Genomic DNA, 15361 nt, shown 5'->3' with positions numbered 1-15361 from the left:
CTGCGTGGTCACGCAAGTTTGCTTGATGATTGACGACACAACAGTAGTATGCCTGATTACCAACAACGATGAGGCCGTTTACAGGGAGGAGGTGAGGGCCCTGGCGGAGTGGTGCTAGGAAAATAACCTCTCCCTCAACGTGAACAAAAAGAAGGAGCTGATGGACTTCAGGAGACAGCAGAGAGAGAGCACCATCCACCTGTTCACCCCACTACCATCTAGAAGGTGGAGATAGTACAGGTGCATCAAAGCTGGGACAGAGAGACTGAAAAACAGGCCATCTCCAGGCCTTCAGACTGGTAAACAGTCACCACTAGCCAGCCAGTCTCCGCCCAGTACCCTGCCCTGAACTTAGTCACTGTTACTAGCTGTCTACCACCCTCTACTTTACCCAGCACCTTAGACTGTTGCCCTATGGACATAGTCATTAAACACTGGTCACTTTAATAATGTTATATATATATATATATATATACACACACACACACACAGTGGGGCAAAAAAGTATTTAGTCAGCCACCAAGTGTGCAAGTTCTCCCACTTAAAAAGATGAGAGAGGCCTGTCATTTTCATCATAGGTACACTTCAACTATGACAGACAAAATGAGAAGAAAAAAATCCAGAAAATCACATTGTAGGATTTTTAATGAATTTATTTGCAAATTATGGTGGAAAATAAGTATTTGGTCACCTATAAACAAGCAAGATTTCTGTCTCTCACAGACCTGTAACTTCTTCTTTAAGAGGCTCCTCTGTCCTCCACTCGTTACCTGTATTAATGGCACCTGTTTGAACTTGTTATCAGTATAAAAGACACCTGTCCACAACCTCAAACAGTCGCACTCCAAACTCGTTCATAAATACATGAAGAACTTTATAGACCATCTCTAGCTATACTAACTCTCTCTTCTCCAGGATGTGTTTGACCAGCTATCCTGCTCCCTAGCCCCCAGCATTCACGGTCATGAGTACATTAAGAAGGCCATCCTGTGTATGTTGTTGGGAGGAGTGGAGAAGGTTCTGGAGAATGGGTCACGCATCAGAGGAGACATCAATGTACTGCTCATAGGTACTGAGACCACTGAACTACTGTCGTTCTCTCTCTCTTTCCTTCTCTCTCTCGTTCTCTCTAATGATAATGATTATAATTATATTATTATTTTCAGTGATATTCTGATTTCATCTCTTCAGTTTTTGTTGGAAAGGGTTAACACTGTAGAGAAAAAAAGATCCCAATTTTGTGGCAAAAGGTCACAAAGTTCAAGGGGGCCGAATACTTTCGCAAGGCACTGTATGTACTGTTGGAAGTCTAGGGGCTGGGGGCTAAAATAGATCCAGGACCTAGTTAGGATAGGCATGTCTATCGCTTCACTTAATGGAAGGGAGTTATTTCCCTCTTTCTTTATATTTGTATCCTCTCTCTCTGTCCCTCTCTCTGTCTCTCTCTCTGTCTCTCTCTCTGTCTCTCTCTGTCTCTCTCTCTCTCTGTCTCTCTCTCTCTCAATTCAATTCAAGGGCTTTATTGGCTTGCAAAACATCTCTCTCTCTCTCTCTCTCTCTCTCTGTCTCACTGTCTCTCGCTGTTTCTCTGTCTCTCTGTCTTCCTCTCTCTCTCGCTCTCTCTGTCTCTCTCTCTGTCTCTCTCTCTGTCTCTCTCTCTCTCTCTCTCTGTATCTGTCTCTGTCACTCTCTGTCTCTCTCTGTCTCTCTCTCTGTCTCTCTCTGTTTCTCTCTCTCTCTGTCTCTGTGTGTGTGTGTTTTTCTAGGCTGAAGGAGTTTAAGTCCTCTCTCCTGGAGGTGTTCCGTTCCACACATGCCCAGTCCGTCGGTATGGATTCTCTGATGGAGAGTGTCAACAAGGATAGTGACGCCCCCTTCACCCTGACAGAGGTCCGGGCTGCCCTCGCTCGCATGCAGGACGACAACCAGATCATGTTGGCTGACGACATCATCTTCCTCATCTGAAGACCTGGGACAACGACATTATCATCCTCATCTTCCTCATCTGGCAGAGGTGGAGCGAGGAGAACGAAGAGGAGGAGAGGGAGGGAAGAGGTGGAGGGAGGAGGAGGTGGAGGGAGTAGAGGGAAGAGGAGGGAAAAGGAGGGAAAAGGAGGGAAGAGGTGGAGGGAGGAAGAGGTGGAGGGAGGAGGAGGTGGAGGGAGGAGAGGGAAGAGGAGGGAAGAGGGAGGGAGGAGAGGGAAGAGGAGGGAAGAGGGAGGGAGGGAGGAAGAAGAGGAGAGGGAGGGAAGAGGTGGAGGGAGGAGGGAAGAGGTGGAGGGAGGAAGAGGAGGAGAGGGAGGGAAGAGGTGGAGGGAGGAGGAGGAGGTGGAGGGAGGAGAGGGAAGAGGTGGAGGGAGGAGGAGAGGGAAGAGGAGGGAAGAGGAGGGAAGAGGTGGAGGGAGGAAGAGGAGGAGAGGGAGAAGGACAGAAGGAGAAGCAAGTCTGAATGGAAAGATGTTTTGTTTCCCGTTTGAGACCAAAAAGGATGACAAGGAATTCAGAAGAAGAATTTAAGTAGATTTTGTCTGGTTCTTCTGGGTTTTTGGGCCTCTTGCTTCCTCCAGTTAGCCTTTTTGGGAAGCAACCACTTATGGACTAAAAAGGAGTTGAAAGATTTTGGTTATATGTTGTTTAATGTCTTAGGTTTATTCTTGGAACAGTTTCAATATTTAGTTTATTTGCTTTACTCATGTTTTAGCTACATGTTACGGTATGTACAAGGTCTGGTTACAATCTGAGCTGTGGGTTAAAAGGACCGTTGTCTCTAGAGCAAAGGACCGTTGTCTCGAGAGAAAAAAGACCATTGTCTCTAGAGAAAAGGACCGTTGTCTCGAGAGAAAAAGACCATTGTCTCTAGAGAAAAGGACCGTTGTCTCGAGAGAAAAAGACCGTTGTCTCTAGAGAAAAGGACCGTTGTCTCGAGAGAAATGGACCGTTGTCTCTAGAGAAAAGGACCGTTGTCTCTAGAGAAAAGGACCGTTGTCTCTAGAGAAAAGGACCGTTGTCTCTAGAGAAAAGGACCGTTGTCTCTAGAGAAAAGGACCGTTGTCTCGAGAGAAAAGGACCGTTGTCTCGAGAGAAAAGGACCGTTGTCTCGAGAGAAAAGGACCGTTGTCTCTAGAGAAAAGGACTGTTGTCTCGAGAGAAAAGGACCGTTGTCTCGAGAGAAAAGGACCGTTGTCTCGAGAGAAAAGGACCGTTGTGTCTCTAGAGAAAAGGACCGTTGTGTCTCGAGAGAAAAGGACCGTTGTCTCGAGAGAAAGGGACCGTTGTCTCGAGAGAAAGGGACCGTTGTCTCGAGAGAAAGGGACCGTTGTCTCTAGAGAAAAGGACCGTTGTCTCGAGAGAAAAGGACCATTGTCTCGAGAAAAGGACCGTTGTCTCGAGAGAAAGGGACCGTTGTCTCGAGAGAAAGGGACCGTTGTCTCTAGAGAAAAGGACCGTTGTCTCGAGAGAAAAGGACCGTTGTCTCGAGAGAAAAGGACCGTTGTCTCTAGAGAAAAGGACCGTTGTCTCGAGAGAAAAGGACCGTTGTCTCGAGAGAAAAGGACCGTTGTCTCGAGAGAAAAGGACCGTTGTCTCGAGAGAAAAGGACCGTTGTCTCGAGAGAAAAGGACCGTTGTCTCGAGAGAAAAGGACCGTTGTCTCGAGAGAAAGGGACCGTTGTCTCTAGAGAAAAGGACCGTTGTCTCGAGAGAAAAGGACCGTTGTCTCGAGAAAAGGACCGTTGTCTCGAGAGAAAAGGACCGTTGTCTCGAGAGAAAAGGACCGTTGTCTCGAGAAAAGGACCGTTGTCTCGAGAGAAAAGGACCGTTGTCTCGAGAGAAAAGGACCGTAGTCTCGAGAGAAAATGACCGTTGTCTCGAGAGAAAAGGACCGTTGTCTCGAGAGAAAGGGACCGTTGTCTCGAGAGAAAAGGACCGTTGTCTCGAGAGAAAAGGACCGTTGTCTCGAGAGAAAAGGACCGTTGTCTCGAGAGAAAAGGACCGTTGTCTCGAGAGAAAAGGACCGTTGTCTCTAGAGAAAAGGACCGTTGTCTCGAGAGAAAAGGACCGTTGTCTCGAGAGAAAAGGACCGTTGTCTCGAGAGAAAAGGACCGTTGTCTCGAGAGAAAAGGACCGTTGTCTCGAGAGAAAAGGACCGTTGTGTCTCGAGAGAAAAGGACCGTTGTGTCTCGAGAGAAAAGGACCGTTGTCTCGAGAGAAAAGGACCGTTGTCTCGAGAGAAAAGGACCGTTGTCTCGAGAGAAAAGGACCGTTGTCTCGAGAGAAAAGGACCGTTGTCTCGAGAGAAAAGGACCGTTGTCTCGAGAAAAGGACCGTTGTCTCGAGAGAAAAGGACCGTTGTCTCGAGAGAAAAGGACCGTAGTCTCGAGAGAAAATGACCGTTGTCTCGAGAGAAAAGGACCGTTGTCTCGAGAGAAAGGGACCGTTGTCTCTAGAGAAAAGGACCGTTGTCTCGAGAGAAAAGGACCGTTGTCTCGAGAAAAGGACCGTTGTCTCGAGAGAAAAGGACCGTTGTCTCGAGAGAAAAGGACCGTTGTCTCGAGAGAAAAGGACCGTTGTCTCGAGAGAAAAGGACCGTTGTCTCGAGAGAAAAGGACCGTTGTCTCGAGAGAAAAGGACCGTTGTCTCGAGAGAAAAGGACCGTTGTCTCGAGAGAAAAGGACCGTTGTCTCGAGAGAAAAGGACCGTTGTCTCGAGAGAAAAGGACCGTTGTCTCGGGAGAAAAGGACCGTTGTCTCGAGAGAAAGGGACCGTTGTCTCTAGAGAAAAGGACCGTTGTCTCGAGAGAAAAGGACCGTTGTCTCGAGAAAAGGACCGTTGTCTCGAGAGAAAAGGACCGTTGTCTCGAGAGAAAAGGACCGTTGTCTCGAGAAAAGGACCGTTGTCTCGAGAGAAAAGGACCGTTGTCTCGAGAGAAAAGGACCGTAGTCTCGAGAGAAAATGACCGTTGTCTCGAGAGAAAAGGACCGTTGTCTCGAGAGAAAGGGACCGTTGTCTCGAGAGAAAAGGACCGTTGTCTCGAGAGAAAAGGACCGTTGTCTCGAGAGAAAAGGACCGTTGTCTCGAGAGAAAAGGACCGTTGTCTCGAGAGAAAAGGACCGTTGTCTCTAGAGAAAAGGACCGTTGTCTCGAGAGAAAAGGACCGTTGTCTCGAGAGAAAAGGACCGTTGTCTCGAGAGAAAAGGACCGTTGTCTCGAGAGAAAAGGACCGTTGTCTCGAGAGAAAAGGACCGTTGTGTCTCGAGAGAAAAGGACCGTTGTGTCTCGAGAGAAAAGGACCGTTGTCTCGAGAGAAAAGGACCGTTGTCTCGAGAGAAAGGGACCGTTGTCTCGAGAGAAAGGGACCGTTGTCTCTAGAGAAAAGGACCGTTGTCTCGAGAGAAAAGGACCGTTGTCTCGAGAAAAGGACCGTTGTGTCTCGAGAGAAAGGGACCGTTGTCTCGAGAGAAAGGGACCGTTGTCTCGAGAGAAAGGGACCGTTGTCTCTAGAGAAAAGGACCGTTGTCTCGAGAGAAAAGGACCGTTGTCTCGAGAAAAGGACCGTTGTCTCGAGAGAAAAGGACCGTTGTCTCGAGAGAAAAGGACCGTTGTCTCTAGAGAAAAGGACCGTTGTCTCTAGAGAAAAGGACCGTTGTCTCGAGAGAAAAGGACCGTTGTCTCGAGAGAAAAGGACCGTTGTCTCGAGAGAAAAGGACCGTTGTCTCGAGAGAAATGGACCGTTGTCTCGAGAGAAATGGACCGTTGTCTCGAGAGAAATGGACCGTTGTCTCGAGAGAAAAGGACCGTTGTCTCGAGAGAAAAGCCTTCTATGCTCTTTTTTTTTGTTTTATTCTGTTTAAAAAAAACATGTATTTTTTAGAATGACCTTTCTTTTATCTATTGTTTTGTTATAAAAAATAAAGGTCTTCATTGTAAGGTTTTGTCAACTGTAACTGCATTGAGATTGATCATTAAATTGTTTGATGATAGACATTATGTGGCTGATTGAAGGTACACTAACAGCTGTGCCCTCATTTGCATACACACACACACACACACACACACATCGGGGTATAACACATCCCTTTCAAACAACTGATGAACAATGCAGTGAGGTGCAGCTGCCTGTGAAATGGGGGTTCACTGTGTTGTACAATGGGGAAATCATAAACTGTGGTTTTGATTGGGCCTCCCTAGCCCAGCCTCCACCCTGCCTCTCCTCTATCCTTATAGTCTCAACCCACACCCTGCCTCTCCTCTATCCTTATAGCCCCAACCTCCACCCTGCCTCTCCTCCTCTATCCTTATAGCCCCAACCCACACCCTGCCTCTCCTCCTCTATCCTTATAGCCTCAACCAACACCCTGCCTCTCCTCTATCCTTATAGCCCCAACCCACACCCTGCCTCTCCTCCTCTATCCTTATAGCCTCAACCAACACCCTGCCTCTCCTCCTCTATCCTTATAGCCCCAACCCACACCCTGCCTCTCCTCTATCCTTATAGCCCCAACCAACACCCTGCCTCTCCTCCTCTATCCTTATAGCCCCAACCAACACCCTGCCTCTCCTCCTCTATCCTTATAGCCCCAACCCACACCCTGCCTCTCCTCCTCTATCCTTATAGCCTCAACCAACACCCTGCCTCTCCTCTATCCTTATAGCCCCAACCCACACCCTGCCTCTCCTCCTCTATCCTTATAGCCTCAACCAACACCCTGCCTCTCCTCCTCTATCCTTATAGCCCCAACCCACACCCTGCCTCTCCTCTATCCTTATAGCCCCAACCAACACCCTGCCTCTCCTCCTCTATCTTTATAGCCCCAACCAACACCCTGCCTCTCCTCCTCTATCCTCATAGCCCCAACCCACACCCTGCCTCTCCTCCTCTATCCTTATAGCCCCAACCCACACCCTGCCTCTCCTCTATCCTTATAGCCTCAACCAACACCCTGCCTCTCCTCCTCTATCCTTATAGCCCCAACCCACACCCTGCCTCTCCTCTATCATTATAGCCCCAACCCACACCCTGCCTCTCCTCTATCCTTATAGCCCCAGCCTCCACCCTGCTTCTCCTCTATCCTTATAGTCTCAACCCACACCCTGCCTCTCCTCCTCTATCCTTATAGCCCCAACCCACACCCTGCCTCTCCTCTATCATTATAGCCCCAACCCACACCCTGCCTCTCCTCTATCCTTATAGCCCCAACCAACACCCTGCCTCTCCTCCTCTATCCTTATAGCCCCAACCCACACCCTGCCTCTCCTCTATCCTTATAGCCCCAACCAACACCCTGCCTCCTCTATCCTTATAGCCCCAACCAACACCCTGCCTCTCCTCCTCTATCCTTATAGCCCCAACCCACACCCTGCCTCTCCTCCTCTATCCTTATAGCCTCAACCAACACCCTGCCTCTCCTCTATCCTTATAGCCCCAACCCACACCCTGCCTCTCCTCCTCTATCCTTATAGCCTCAACCAACACCCTGCCTCTCCTCCTCTATCCTTATAGCCCCAACCCACACCCTGCCTCTCCTCTATCCTTATAGCCCCAACCAACACCCTGCCTCTCCTCCTCTATCCTTATAGCCCCAACCAACACCCTGCCTCTCCTCCTCTATCCTTATAGCCCCAACCCACACCCTGCCTCTCCTCCTCTATCCTTATAGCCTCAACCAACACCCTGCCTCTCCTCTATCCTTATAGCCCCAACCCACACCCTGCCTCTCCTCCTCTATCCTTATAGCCTCAACCAACACCCTGCCTCTCCTCCTCTATCCTTATAGCCCCAACCCACACCCTGCCTCTCCTCTATCCTTATAGCCCCAACCAACACCCTGCCTCTCCTCCTCTATCCTTATAGCCCCAACCAACACCCTGCCTCTCCTCCTCTATCCTTATAGCCCCAACCCACACCCTGCCTCTCCTCCTCTATCCTTATAGCCTCAACCAACACCCTGCCTCTCCTCTATCCTTATAGCCTCAACCAACACCCTGCCTCTCCTCTATCTTTATAGCCTCAACCCACACCCTGCCTCTCCTCTATCCTTATAGCCCCAACCCACACCCTGCCTCTCCTCCTCTATCCTTATAGCATCAACCAACACCCTGCCTCTCCTCTATCCTTATAGCCTCAACCAACACCCTGCCTCTCCTCTATCCTTATAGCCTCAACCCACACCCTGCCTCTCCTCTATCCTTATTGCCCTAACCAACACCCTGCCTCTCCTCCTCTATCCTTATAGCCTCAACCAACACCCTGCCTCTCCTCTATCCTTATAGCCTCAACCCACACCCTGCCTCTCCTCTATCCTTATTGCCCCAACCAATACCCTGCCTCTCCTTTATCCTTATAGCCCCAACCAACACCCTGCCTCTCCTCTATCCTTATAGCCTCAACCCACACCCTGCCTCTCCTCCTCTATCCTTATAGCCCCAACCAACACCCTGCCTCTCCTCTATCCTTATAGCCCCAACCCACACCCTGCCTCTCCTCAACCCAAACAGGCCAGAGGTACCACCGTTGGCTCAACCCAAACAGGCCAGAGGTACCACCGTTGGCTCAACCCAAACAGGCCAGAGGTACCACCATTGGCTCAACCCAAACAGGCCAGAGGTACCACCGTTGGCTCAACCCAAACAGGCCAGAGGTACCCCCGTTGACTCAACCCAAACAGGCGAGAGGTACCACCGTTGGCTCAACCCAAACAGGCGAGAGGTACCACCGTTGGCTCAACCCAAACAGGCCAGAGGTACCACCGTTGGCTCAACCCAAACAGGCCAGAGGTACCACCGTTGGCTCAACCCAAACAGGCCAGAGGTACCACCGTTGGCTCAACCCAAACAGGCCAGAGGTACCACCGTTGGCTCAACCCAAACAGGAGAGGTACCACCGTTGGCTCAACCCAAACAGGAGAGGTACCACCGTTGGCTCAACCCAAACAGGCGAGAGGTACCACCGTTGGCTCAACCCAAACAGGCGAGAGGTACCACCGTTGGCTCAACCCAAACAGGCGAGAGGTACCACCGTTGGCTCAACCCAAACAGGCGAGAGGTACCACCGTTGGCTCAACCCAAACAGCCGAGAGGTACCACCGTTGGCTCAACCCAAACAGGCCAGAGGTACCACCGTTGGCTCAACCCAAACAGGCCAGAGGTACCACCGTTGGCTCAACCCAAACAGGCCAGAGGTACCACCGTTGGCTCAACCCAAACAGGAGAGGTACCACCGTTGGCTCAACCCAAACAGGAGAGGTACCACCGTTGGCTCAACCCAAACAGGCGAGAGGTACCACCGTTGGCTCAACCCAAACAGGCGAGAGGTACCACCGTTGGCTCAACCCAAACAGCCGAGAGGTACCACCGTTGGCTCAACCCAAACAGGAGGGGTACCACCGTTGGCTCAACCCAAACAGGCGAGAGGTACCACCGTTGGCTCAACCCAAACAGCCGAGAGGTACCACTGTTGGCTCAAACCAAACAGGCGAGAGGTAGGAGCAATACTGGAGGGCCTGCTGGAGACTGAAAAGCGGATAGATAAAGCAGTTACTTGATAATTGATAGTGATTACTGTCCAAGGACACAAGGAGGATCTGGGGATTTGGGAGGAAAATGGTTATGAGGGTGCTAACGGTAAAGAAGTGACCCACAGGCAAGGGGTCATGGGAGAAAATAGAACTCATTACAAAAACAAATATTGAATTCACACCACTGACTTCCCGCATTGGGAAGGTAATGGAGAAGTCGACATGTTGGCCCACATGAGGGCGTGCAATTGTTGTTGGGGCACAGAGCTGGGAAAAGGGGGACAAAGGAATAAATGTCCTGGATAAGTGTATGGAACAGTTGGTTACCGGGGTAACACAGGAACATCGGCGCCGTGTGCACGTCGCTGCGCCTGAAATGTGAAGAAATATATAATAATCCTTTATCAACATTTTAAGTGAAACATTCTGATTGGTTCCATCAGCCTTATGAATTGATACGGCATATACCTGCACTACACTACGTTGATACCAGTGGAGGCTGCTGAGGGGAGGACGGCTCATAATAATGGCTGGAACAAAACGAATAGAATGGCATCAAACACATGAAAACCATGGAAACCATGTGTTTAATGTGTTTGATAGCATTCCACAAATCACGCTCCAGCCATTACCACGAGCCCGTCCTCCCTAATTAAGGTGCCACCAACCTCCTGTGCTTGATACGCATAGTGGCAATTAAGAAGTTGAGTTTACGCAATGCCCGCTGAAAAACAAGTCCCGTGAATACCTTCCAGTACTCACCTGGTTAACTGCTGAAAAACAAGTCCCATGAATACCTTCCAGTACTCACCTGGTTAGCTGCTGAAAAACAAGTCCCGTGAATACCTTCCAGTACTCACCTGGTTAGCTGCTGAAAAAACATTTGACCAGTCAGTCATGCTTATTGTCTAAAGGTTCATTTGCATAATTTAGTGGAACAAACATACAGAGCCTAGTTTGAGGATCGGAGTAGTCTTAAATAGTCCCCATTGTCTTAAAATCAGAGAGCGCGTTGATTTCGCCTGCCTCGTATATTTGCAAAGGCTAATGGTATAGATCATAAGTAGTCCGGCCACAATGGTGCAGGTGTCTCATTTGCCCTCAGAACAGCCTCAATTTGTTGGAGCATGGACTCTACAAGGACCGCACACAATTGGCCCTGCGTCGTCCGGGTTAGGATTTGGCCGTGGTAGGCCTTCATTGTAAATAAGAATTTGTAAACTGACTTGCCTAGTCCCCGTGTTCCACAGGGATACTGGCTCATGTTGACTCCAATGCTTTCCACAGTTGTGTCCAGTTGGCTGGGTATCCTTTGGGTAGTGGACTATTTTTCATACACTGTTGAGTGTGAAAAATTCAAAAGTGTGAAAAATTCAGCAGCGTTGCAGTTCTTGACACACTCAAACACAAAACTACCATACCCTGTTCAAAGGCACTTAAATCTTTTGTCTGGCCCGTTCGTTCACCCTTTGAATGGCACGCATACACAATCCATGTCTCAATTGCCTCAAAGCTTTAAAATCCTTCTTTAACCTGTCTCCTCCCCTTCATAAAAACCACTGACAAGTGGATTTGAAGTGATATCAATAAGGGATCATAGCTTTCACCTGGTCAGTCTATGTCATGGAAAGAGCATGTGTTCTTAATGTTTTGAACACTGATTGTGTATCTTTTAGATCTGTGCTTTAAGTGCTCTTGATCAATGACAATCTGGCGGAAATGCGTCGGAACACTGACGACATAAATGCTTCTAGAACAAAGGCAACATAAAACATTCTATCACAGCAACGTTCCATTCTGAAGAAACAGACAAGCATAGAAAGATTTTTCCTACTGCTTTTTTAATTGAAATGCCTAGAATGTGTCCACCCAAGTTTACAGTAGAATGTGCCTACCATAGTTTTACAGTAGAATGTATCCACCATAGCTTACAGTAGTATGTCTTTACCTTAGTTTACAGTAGAATGTTTCTATCCTAGTTTACAGTATAATGTGTCTACCCTAGTTTACAGTAGAATGTGTCCACCCTAGTTTACAGTATATGTTTACTGTAGAATTGATCTACCCTAGCTTACAGTAGAATGTGCCCACCATAGTTTAGAGTAGAATGTTTCCACCCTAGTTTACAGTAGAATGTGTCTACCCTAATTTACGGTAGAATGTGTCCACCCTAGTTTACAGTAGAATGTGTCTACCCTAGTTTACAGTAGAATGTGTCCACCCTAGTTTACAGTAGAATGTGTCTACCCTAGTTTACAGTAGAATGTGTCTACCCTAGTTTACAGTAGAATGTGTTTAACCTAGTTTACAGTAGATTGTGTCTACCCTAATTTACAGTAGAATGTGTTTACCCTAGTTTACAGTAGAATGTGTTTACCCTAGCTTACAGTAGAATGTGCCCACCCTAGTTTAGAGTAGAATGTTTCCACCCTAGTTTACAGTAGAATGTATTAACCCTAGTTTACAGTAGAATGTGTCTACCTTAGTTTACAGTAGAATGTGTCTACCCTAATTTACGGTAGTATGTGTCCAACCTAGTTTACAGTAGAATGTGTCTACCCTAGTTTACAGTAGAATGTGTTTACCCTAGTTTACAGTAGAATGTGTATACCTTAGTTTACAGTAGAATGTGTTTACCCTAGTTTACAGTAGAATGTGTAGCTTTTAAATAATTGTAAAACATCTTACCACTTATTCTGTAAAAAAAAAAATTCCTGATAGATTTTCACGTCTGTTATTATTTTGTTAGACAATTGTCACAAGTCGCTCTGGATAAGAGCATCTGCTAAAAGACCAACATGAAAGATTTCTATATTTCTATTTAAAAAAAGAAGACGACGAAAACGAGTTCAGTCAAGAGAAGCGTTTACTGACCATGCCAAAGAGTAGATTAGAACATAACAAATACACACATCGCAAGTCAAAACCCCACATTCCCCCAACAAACATTTCACACAACGCCACAATGAAGACAGAGAATTACGTCCTAGAATAGCACTCTATTCCCCATTCCCTATACCCTATTCCATATACCCTATTCCTGGCTGCGTTTGACCAATCAGATCTGAAATAGATCTGGTGTGAAAAGATCTGATGTGATTAATCAAAAGACAAATAAGTGAGAGAAAAAAATATTAGAATTGGGCTGCCTTTGTAAATGAAGATTATTTAGGGAGTTTTTATTTATTTTTTATTTTACCTTTATTTAAGCAGGCAAGTCAGTTAAGAACATATTCTTATTTTCAATGACGGCCTGGGAACAATGGGTTAACTGCCTGTTCAGGGGCAGAACAACATATTTGTACCTTGTCAGCTCGGGGGTTTGAACTCGCAATCTTCCGGTTACTAGTCCAACACTCTAACCACTAGGCTACTATGCCGCCCCAAGGACATACCCAGAGTGGTCCTGCTAACATCAACCCCAATCATTTAGGATGTACCCAGAGTGGTCCAGCTAACATCAACCCCAATCATTTAGGATGTACCCAGAGTGGTCCCGCTATCATCAACCCCAATCATTTAGGATATACCCAGAGTGTTCCAGCTAACATCAACCCCAATCATTTAGGATGTACCCAGAGTGTTCCAGCTAACATCAACCCAATCATTTAGGATGTAGCCAGTGTGGTCCAGCTAACTTCAACCCCAATCATTTAGGATATACCCAGAGTGTTCCAGCTAGCATCAACCCCAATCATTTAGGATGTACCCAGAATGGTCCAGCTAGCATCAACCCCAATCATTTAGGATGTACCCAGAGTGGTCCAGCTAACATCAACCCCAATCTTTTAGGATGTACCCAGAGTGGTCCAGCTAACATCAACCCCAATCTTTTCCTCTCATTTAGGATATACCCAGAGTGGTCCAGCTAACATCAACCCCAATCTTTTCCTCTCATTTAGGACATAACCAGAGTGGTCCAGCTAATATCAACCCCAATCATTTAGGACATACCCAGAGTGGCTTCAGCTAACATCAACCCCAATCATTTAGGATGTACCCAGAGTGGTCCAGCTAACATCAACCCCAATCTTTTAGGATGTACCCAGAGTGGTCCAGCTAACATCAACCCCAATCATTTAGGATGTCCCCAGAGTGGTCCAGCTAACATCAACCCCAATCATTTAGGATGTCCCCAGAGTGGGTCCAGCTAACATCAACCCCAATCTTTTAGGATGTACCCAGAGTGGTCCAGCTAACATCAACCCCAATCTTTTAGGATGTACCCAGAGTGGTCCAGCTAACATCAACCCCAATCTTTTAGGATGTACCCAGAGTGGGTCCAGCTAACATCAACCCCAATCATTTAGGATGTACCCAGAGTGGTCCAGCTAACATCAACCCCAATCTTTTAGGATGTACCCAGAGTGGTCCAGCTAACATCAACCCCAATCTTTTAGGATGTACCCAGAGTGGGTCCAGCTAACATCAACCCCAATCTTTTAGGATGTACCCAGAGTGGGTCCAGCTAACATCAACCCCAATCATTTAGGATGTACCCAGAGTGGTCCAGCTAACATCAACCCCAATCTTTTAGGATGTACCCAGAGTGGTCCAGCTAACATCAACCCCAATCTTTTCCTCTCATTTAGGACATACCCAGAGTGGTCCAGCTAATATCAACCCCAATCATTTAGGACATACCCACAGTGGTCCAGCTAACATCAACCCCAATCATTTAGGACACACGCAGAGTGGCTTCAGCTAACATCAACCCCAATCTTTTAGGATGTCCCCAGAGTGGGTCCAGCTAACATCAACCCCAATCATTTAGGATGTCCCCAGAGTGGTCCAGCTAACATCAACCCCAATCATTTAGGATGTACCCAGAGTGTTCCAGCTAACATCAACCCCAATCATTTAGGATGTAGCCAGAGTGGTCCAGCTAACATCAACCCCAATCTTTTAGGATGTCCCCAGAGTGGTCCAGCTATCATCAACCCCAATCTTTTAGGATGTCCCCAGAGTGGGTCCAGCTAACATCAACCCCAATCTTTTAGGATGTCCCCAGAGTGGGTCCAGCTAACATCAACCCCAATCTTTTAGGATGTCCCCAGAGTGGGTCCAGCTAACATCAACCCCAATCTTTTAGGATGTCCCCAGAGTGGGTCCAGCTAACATCAACCCCAATCATTTAGGATGTCCCCAGAGTGGTCCAGCTAACATCAACCCCAATCATTTAGGATGTACCCAGAGTGGTCCAGCTAACATCAACCCCAATCTTTTAGGATGTCCCCAGAGTGGTCCAGCTATCATCAACCCCAATCTTTTAGGATGTCCCCAGAGTGGGTCCAGCTAACATCAACCCCAATCTTTTAGGATGTCCCCAGAGTGGTCCAGCTAACATCAACCCCAATCTTTTAGGATGTCCCCAGAGTGGGTCCAGCTAACATCAACCCCAATCTTTTAGGATGTCCCCAGAGTGGGTCCAGCTAACATCAACCCCAATCTTTTAGGATGTCCCCAGAGTGGGTCCAGCTAACATCAACCCCAATCTTTTAGGATGTCCCCAGAGTGGTCCAGCTAACATCAACCCCAATCTTTTAGGATGTCCCCAGAGTGGGTCCAGCTAACATCAACCCCAATCTTTTAGGATGTCCCCAGAGTGGGTCCAGCTAACATCAACCCCAATCTTTTAGGATGTCCCCAGAGTGGGTCCAGCTAACATCAACCCCAATCTTTTAGGATGTCCCCAGAGTGGTCCAGCTAACATCAACCCCAATCTTTTAGGATGTCCCCAGAGTGGGTCCAGCTAACATCAACCCCAATCTTTTAGGATGTCCCCAGAGTGGGTCCAGCTAACATCAACCCCAATCTTTTAGGATGTCCCCAGAGTGGGTCCAGCTAACA

Source organism: Oncorhynchus masou, chromosome 16 (assembly GCF_036934945.1).
Source record: "Oncorhynchus masou masou isolate Uvic2021 chromosome 16, UVic_Omas_1.1, whole genome shotgun sequence".
NCBI classification, from domain to species: Eukaryota; Metazoa; Chordata; class Actinopteri; order Salmoniformes; family Salmonidae; genus Oncorhynchus; species Oncorhynchus masou.
The sequence above is the reverse complement of the archived record's forward strand: the minus strand, read 5'-3'. Positions refer to the sequence as shown.